Below are 8235 nucleotides of genomic sequence, written 5' to 3'. Positions count from 1 at the left end.
AATGTCTCTTTACATTATTTTTTAGTGCTTGACCTAGAAATTACAATGTGTATCTCTAACACATCTACCATAGAAAATTAATTTACTACAATGTAAGAATCTTAAAATAATACATTTTTATTATTATTCTCTCACCCTTTGTGCTCTTGTCATATATTTTACTTCTAAATATCCCAGAATCTCATACTACATTGTTATTATTTTTACTTTAAAAGGTCAATAGTCTTTAAAATGCATGTGTACGTATGCATCATGTGCACATATGTGTGTGTTTAACATCCTTTATATTTGCTGATGGGTTTTCTCTTTCTGGTGTTCTTCATTTTTTCCTGAAGAACCAGGTCTCTATATCATATTGTTTCATTTTGGCCTAAATAACTTCTTTGACTATTCCTTGCACTAGGAATTCCTTATATAATAGGAATTACTAGGAATTCCTTATATTTGAGACAACTTCCTTCATTTTTGTCTTTAAATTTTTTTTTTATTTTTGGAAAATAATTTATCTAGACCTAGAATTATAGATTGATATAGCTTTTCTTTTAACACTTTAAAGATATCCTTGAACTCTCTTGTCTCTACTGTTTCTGGTGAGAAGCTGTAAATTCTATTATTATTCCCCTTTATGTAATGTATCTTACTTTATCTGGCATTTTAAGGTTTTTCTTTTTATGGTTGGTTTTCAGAAGTTTGATTATGATGTGTCGAAGGGTGCGTTTATTGGTATTTATTTGTATTCATCCATCTTTGAGTTTGCTCAGCTTATTGAATCTTGAGTTGAGGTCTTCATATATTTTAGAAAATTCTACACCATTTAAATATTTCTCCTGGGACTCCAATTATGTATTTATTGGAACTTTATTTGTATATATGTATAAAATATATAATATGTAATTGTATGTTATTATATATTATATGTATATAATAGGTATCAGATATTTTGAATTTAAATGGAGTTCAAACACAAATTATCAATTTCACTGATTCTTTCCTCTGCTATGTCCAGTTTGTTAATAAAGTCACTGAAAACATTCTTTGTCTTTGATCAATTTTCCATTTCCAGCATTTCTATTTGACTATGAAATTGTCCATCTGTTGAAACATGTTGTTTAATCTTTCTACTCTTTTATATATTTATTATTATTATTTAAAAACATTTTATTACTTAAAAACATTTTATCTTTTCAACAATTCTATTTTGTAGGTCTGGTTCTATTTACTGTTTTCTCTTTAAGGGTCATTTTTTTCATGTGTTCTGTAATTTGATTTTCTTGAATTCAGACATGATGAATTATAAATGAATAGTAGAGTCTGGAGAAAATAATAATCATATCTAGAAAAGGGTAGATGTCTTCTGTTTGGCAGGCCATTAGTGAGAAGGTGTGAGACGTTGTAGTCTGTAGTTGACCTATGTCCGAGAGTTTTGTTGCCTTAGTTAGATTCAGTTCACAACAGGCTTCACATTATTTGATGGAGGAATCAGAACCTTCTCTTTAATGGGACTTGGGATATAAGCCCCTGGGGGGATTTTGTCAGCTCTCCTTTCCCTCCCTCCCTTTAGCAGGCCCTGTTTGCCTTTGTCTCATGCCTGTTTCTACTCTTCTGCCCTCTCCCAACCTGCTGTGACCCCTGCCTGTCCTCTGTGGCAACCCTGGGGGTTTTGCTTAATATCTGCTCTGCTGGTAGAATTCAGTGGGCCCTATGTACTTGTTCCAGGTGAGGTGTCTTCCTTAGCTCTCCAGCCCTTTCCGCAATAGGAAGACCTAGTAAGGTAAGGCCCACAGGTGTCTGTGGAATTTTTCTCAACTATCCTTAAGACTCCAGCAGGCTCTGCCCACCTGTGCCTGGAGAAAAAGAGATCTTTTCCTACTCCAGGGGTAGTCAGTTGCTGCCTCATAATCAGCACCATGACCTGAGTGCTAGGGAACTCCATGAGTTCTCCTGGTCAGAGGTCAGCAGACTGTGCACATTTTGGCTTCAGGGTCACTCAGCTTTCTTTTCTGTTCTGTTCTGTTCTCTTCTCTTTTCTTTCTTTGCTTTCCTTTTCATTCTTTTTAAAAATAAACTTTCTTTTTTTTAGAATAGATTTATGTTCAGAGTAAATTTGAGAAAAAGGTACAGGGATTTTGCATGTACCCCTGCCCCCACACAGGCAGAACCTCTCCCATTATATCAACATCGCTCACCAGACTGGTGCATTTGTTACAATTGACAAACTTCCATTGACACATCATTATCACTCAAAGTCCATTGTTTACATTAAGGTTCACTCTTAATATTGTACATTCTATTTGTTTGGACAAAAGTATAATGACATGTATCCATCATTATGGTATCATACAGAATATTTCCTTTTTTTAATTGAATTTATTGGAACGACATTGGTTCTTAAAACCATACAGGCTTCAAGTGTACAACTAAATAAAATATCATCTGCACACTGAATCATGCACCCATCGCCCCAAACAGAGTCTCTTTTTGTCCCCATTCCCCCCTGCTTTGCCCACCTCCTCCTACTCCCCACCCCCTTTCCTTCTGTCTAGCACCACACTGTTGCCTGTCTATGTGTTACATATATATGTTTTTTTGATTAATCTCTTCACCTTCTTCTCACCTATCTTATTCGACCCCCAAACTGTCTTGTGAGCACTTAGGCCCATGGAAAATAGTCAGTGGTAGGTGTAGATTGCCCTTTTGTCTGAGCTCCTGGGGATTTCTGAATCCCTTAAAATTGCACTACAGGTTCGGCTGTTTATTTTAATCTGCTTCCTCTGGCATTCACTGTGCTGCCGAAGCAGCTCTCCTAGGAGGTCACTGGTACTTCTGGGATTTTGGTTTATTTGGTTTCTTTACAACCTGAATGCTCCTACAGGCTTTAAAAATTATGATTTTGTAGATTATATGGCTTGTTCTTGTTGTTAAGGTGGGAGCAATCTTCCCTTGTGACTTTCTATATCCCAAGTGGAAGTGGAAGTCAATATAGCTGTTTCTATAAAATTTTATGTTGAAATGGTTATAAGCAAATCCTAATTGACTTTTTAAGGTGCTCTGTTCACATTCTCATCATCACCATTGAAAACAGAGTTTCACATAGAGGTAATAAAAATTTGAAATCATTTTTTCAATGATTTTCCAACATTTGCAAGAGTTAAAGTTGTATTTAAAGATTTCTTTTTCTTTTATTGACAAATGGTATGTTAAATTTTATTTTATAACAATGCAAACAGAGTTCAAATGCAAACTATCTTCTGCATGTCAAATATTTGAAAATAACAATGAAGCTCCAATTTATATAACAGGCATGGCAAAGCAGTCATGGAACACTAGCTGCATTGCTAGTAAGAGCTCATCAGCCACAAAGCAACACTTACCTGATACATGTGAAACAGAGATTTGGGGCTACAATGCCTGGACCTGTTCCTGCGAGGGACCTCTAACCACCTTCACCCTATCAGATTGCACCATGGTCTGTAAGCCCTGCTACGTGGTCATTTGCAATGCGAACTCTAGTGGATCCTTGTTCATAGCAGGCAGCTGAGTGCTTTGCAGTGGACTGCTGATGAAAAGGTTCAATATAACTATTACGGATGCCACCTGAGGGAACCACAGACCCACCATTAGAACTCATCACACTTGAGTCACCACTGAAGAAGCCTGGAAGAGACTTCTGTGCTTGATCTTGTCTTCTTGCCACTCCGGGCCCCCTTGGTTGTGCAGAGAAATCAGTATCTTGTCGTCCCCCTTAAACCACTGGCACACCCAGTCAGGGAAGCTCAGAGACAGTGTGTACTCTCAGAACGCTTCCTGGTCCCTCAGCCTCCCTTGCTCTTTTCTTACTTAATCCTGTGTTCTGAGTTCTGTTCTCACTTGTAAGGTTGCCAGACAAAATGCAGATAAAAAGTACAGGTAAACAATGAATAATATTTTATTTTAAGTATGTCTTAAATACTGCACGGGCATACTTGTACTATAAGAATTTGTCATTATTTATCTAAAATTTTGCTCTGGCTGGATAACTCAGTTGGTTGGAGCCTCATCTAAATATCCCAGGTATGGACAGATACAGGAGTCAACCACTTAATGCATGGAGGGGTGGAACAACAAATCAATGTTTCTCTCTCTGTCTCTCTCTCTCCCTTCCTCACTCTCTCTAAAATCAACTAAAACAAAATAAAGTAAAATAAAATAAAGTTCTAATGTAACTTGCAGGCCTATGCTTTTATTTGTTAAATCTGGAAACCCTACTCACTTGGATATAGCCAGTAATAAGGCAGATTCTTGATTATTTTAGTCCTTGATTAGCTATGTCCATTTGACCAGAACACTCAATTTCTACACATCTTGCAGTGTTGAGTGAGGCTCAAATGAGATGACGCACATAAATGCTGTTGGTAAATTCTAAACCACTCTGCAGAAGTAAGAGAGCATAGTGATTACAGAAAGGCCTGAGTTTAGCTCAAATGCCTAAGCTCTTCAAAAAGCCCTTTTGCCCTGCTCTCATTTCCAGCAGGGTGGCAGTCCATGGGGGAAATAGTGTAATGCTGTTGGGAAATTCTAAACCTGAATCCTCAGTCTGAATCCTGACTCCACCACTTAAGTAGGTGTGGGATGTCGTACAAGCCATATACCATTTCTCTACTCCAGTCTCCTCTCTGGAAAAGGGAGGTGCTATTAGTGCAGCACCCATGTGGTGTTCTGCGACTGCACTGATGTAGCCTTGGCTCTATCAAGTGCTCAGGGTGTGGGCACATCATTTCTATTTTGCTAAAAGGAGAATTGGGTGGTCCTTTCTTCATATCAAACAGGAGATTGCCTCCTCTACCTTTTTACAAGCATTTTCCTAATTGATTAGTAGATGCTCTGTGGGGTGAAAAAAGTTGCTATGATCCAATGTTTGTGAAATGCTGCACATTACATGCCTTCCTCCAGTTTTTAAAAATTCTCACCTGAGACCTTTTTTTTTTTTTTTTAATTGCTTTTAGAGAGAAAGGAAGGGAGAGAGAGAGAAACATCTATCTGGGAGAGAAACATTGACTGATTGCCTTCTGTATACACCTGAACTAGGGACAAAACCATCCACCTAGGTATGTGCCCTGGTGGAGAGTAGAACTGGCAAGCTATTGGTTACAGGATGATGCTTCAACCAAATGAGTCACATAGGCCAGGGCACTTGCCCCTTTGAAGTGGCAAAGCACACAGTTTCAATCAATGCTTCTGAAATGACTCATTCTAGAGAAACTTCTATGTATTTACCCAGGCTTTCTTCAACTTATTTATATATGAAACAATTTTTTTTTAAGGCCCATCTATTAAGATCCTGCGTAACTATTTTCACCTGTCAACATTCCTGTTAAATCCTTTCAATGCAAGGGAGAAAGTCAAGAGGTACTGTTGTTCCCAGGCATGGAGCAAGAAATAAAGTTTGTGGAATGTCATTGAAGGTGATAAAAATAACCAGGAGAGGAAGTACGAACAGGGGTAAAACTTAATGGAAGTTAGGGGTTGGCATACTAGTATAGGTGAGCTGAATCTTCATCTACTACAGAGAGTCAAGAGAACTCTCAATTAGAACACAGGGCAAGAGTGACAAAAACACATTATTTGTAGGTAGGGCAGAAATTACCCAAACAATTGAAAACAGAGGTGAGGAAACAAAGACCAGAGACTGCTGTCTTTTGTTCCAAATTCTTCTGTGAAACCCAATTTTTAAAGGAAAACTTGTGCGTGTCTTACAAAAAGAAACATCTGGGGAATAAGGACCCCCATTCCCCCTACCCCTGTTACAACTCTAACAGCACACAGTGCTATGATGGATCGGTGCTAGCCAGCTGGAACTTCACACACTACTTTCTGCTTGCTCCCTTTCAATTCTGTGCTTGGTTTAGTAACCTTCCCTCAAACCCTCCCTTCTTTTCTTTTTCACATTTCATGCCATCCTGCAGTTCTATATTGCACTGTAAGATTAAAAATAAGCCCAGGGCAACTGGCTGATTGGTGAATTCAACTACCATGCTATCTAGATGATATTATGACTTTTTTTCCCTCTCTGCTCCTTTGTGGTATTTTTCAGCAAAAAATCCTGTAAATTTGCTAGCAATCTTAAAATAAGAATTTCAAAATGCTGCAAACTTTAGAAATAGGATCCAGATGCGTTGTGTAAGCCTCCTTAAATCTCCAAAGCAGGTCACGGTGGCCTGACTGGCTGATTAAGTGATTAATTCTGCCTGGAATTCAGCTTTGGTCTAGATTAAAGCATTAGTCTTTTACCCAGAAACCTGAATTTGGTTCTCCCTTGGTTTACATGTGCAGTTTGCAGTAGGGAGCAAATATCACCCATCAAAACTCACTTTGGAGATCACCTCCTTTCTGAATCCCATTTCCTCCCTCTTTCTCCAGACACTTTTGCTCAGAGTTGCCCATGAGGTTGCATACATTCCTTTGTGCCAAGACCTCCTATGCTGTACTACAATCTGTTTACCTGTCTATGTTCACTGTATTACAAGGCACATTTCAGACACACAGATTGTGTGTATAATCCCCTCCCTCTGAATGTGGGCAGGACCTGTGAATATGATGGGACATCACTCCCCTGATCAGGTCACTCTATATGGCTAAGGAGATGGGATGGTCTCTGTCCGATTACCTTATGTGCAGTAAGACTGTCATAGCAGATGGCAGGGACACAGCGCTGCTGATGCCCTGACTATCAATCAACATGCTTACCACACTTCTTCCCCAAAGAGAAGACATGACCCAGATTTCCTCTCCTGGAATTTGAATTTTAAGTGAACTGAGACCAGGATCAAATGGAAATGAAAGCCTTGGAGCTGAATCATCCTAATGCAACACCCAGAATAAGACTTTTAAGTGAATTTCAACAGCTGAGATCCCTATAGGCCTATCCTTCCCCAGGCTGTTTATTTTGATCACTCCTGGATCCAGTTAGCACCGCTTTTTTCCTCCCCTCCCCTCCCCTCCCCTCCCCATTCCCTTCCATCCCATCTCTTCTCCTCTCTTCTCCTCTCCTCCTCTCTTCTCCTCTCTTCTCCTCTCCTCTCTTCTCTTCTCTTCTCTTCTCTTCTCTTCTCTTCTCTTCTCTTCTCTTCTCTTCTCTTCTCTTCTCTTCTCTTCTCTTCTCTTCTCTTCTCTTCTCCTCGTTATCCAAGTGCAATTTCTTTTGCTTGAAATTAAACCACCCTACCAGCTCTCATATGGTCAGCAATTACCTTCTTCCCCAAACATTCTCTACATCTTGATTCACATTCCCAGGTACTGTGCTTTGTCTTTAATTACATTTTAACTCTTGACAATAATTAATTCTTTATACACTAACTCTTACAATGATTCTAGGATTAGCTATTCTTAGACCTGTTTCACTAAAGGGAAACAGACACAAAACATTAACTTGCCCAATTCTACATGGCTATTTTGTGGCAGCATCTGAACTCAGACATGGGTCTTCTATTTTCAAAAGTCCATTTGCCCAGGCACTAGGCTAAGCTATACTGCTTTAAAATAAGTGATGTCTGTCAAAGATGAAAGAGGCAATAATCACAGAAGGAACAGAAGAACCTAAGATTAAAGGTAAGGAATAGGTGATGTAGCTATTATAGATTAGAAGCTAAGGGAGGAGCCTTGTTTAGAAGGGAGGAAAACCCCTGCCTAAATGCATTAATCAATCAATGTTGGTTGTTCCTCTCAGGATTTTGTTCTGTACTGTAATGTTTGGATAAAATATCAAGCAAAAGAATTATGAGAAACAAAAGACAAGGTTCCTGTTCACATGGGTCTCTACTTCACATGAGTAACCTACTTTCTGATGATAAGACCAATGGTAGCAAAGAAAAGGTCTGTTGGGAGCATTACAGGAGATAATTCCAGGAAATCTCTCAGCAAAGTGTTTGGTAAGTAATGAGACTAAATGAACACTTACTCTAATTCCAGACTGTTCCTGCATCAAGAGGGAGATTCTTCCTTTAGATAAGGTAGTACCTCCACCTGAGGTTTGCCTCAGTGGCTCTTGCAGTCCTCATCCAAGGTTAGTTGCTTTCCTGCTTGCATGGCTGAAGGCAACCTTATTTTCCTCCTTTTTCAGTCCCTTGAAGGGCTTTCCGGTTTGGGATCCCCCATATCAGCACAAATGCCTGTCAGATTAAGTGGCAGGATGGCATTTTCTCCTTCCACTCCAACCCTTGTTCACTCTCTTCCTAAAGTAGGTGACCAAGAAGACCATTA

This window comes from Pteronotus mesoamericanus, unplaced genomic scaffold (genome assembly GCF_021234165.1).
Source record: "Pteronotus mesoamericanus isolate MK-2021 breed Mesoamerican mustached bat unplaced genomic scaffold, CSHL_Meso_final contig_1173, whole genome shotgun sequence".
Classification (NCBI taxonomy): Eukaryota; Metazoa; Chordata; class Mammalia; order Chiroptera; family Mormoopidae; genus Pteronotus; species Pteronotus mesoamericanus.
Note: the sequence above shows the minus strand (reverse complement) of the source record.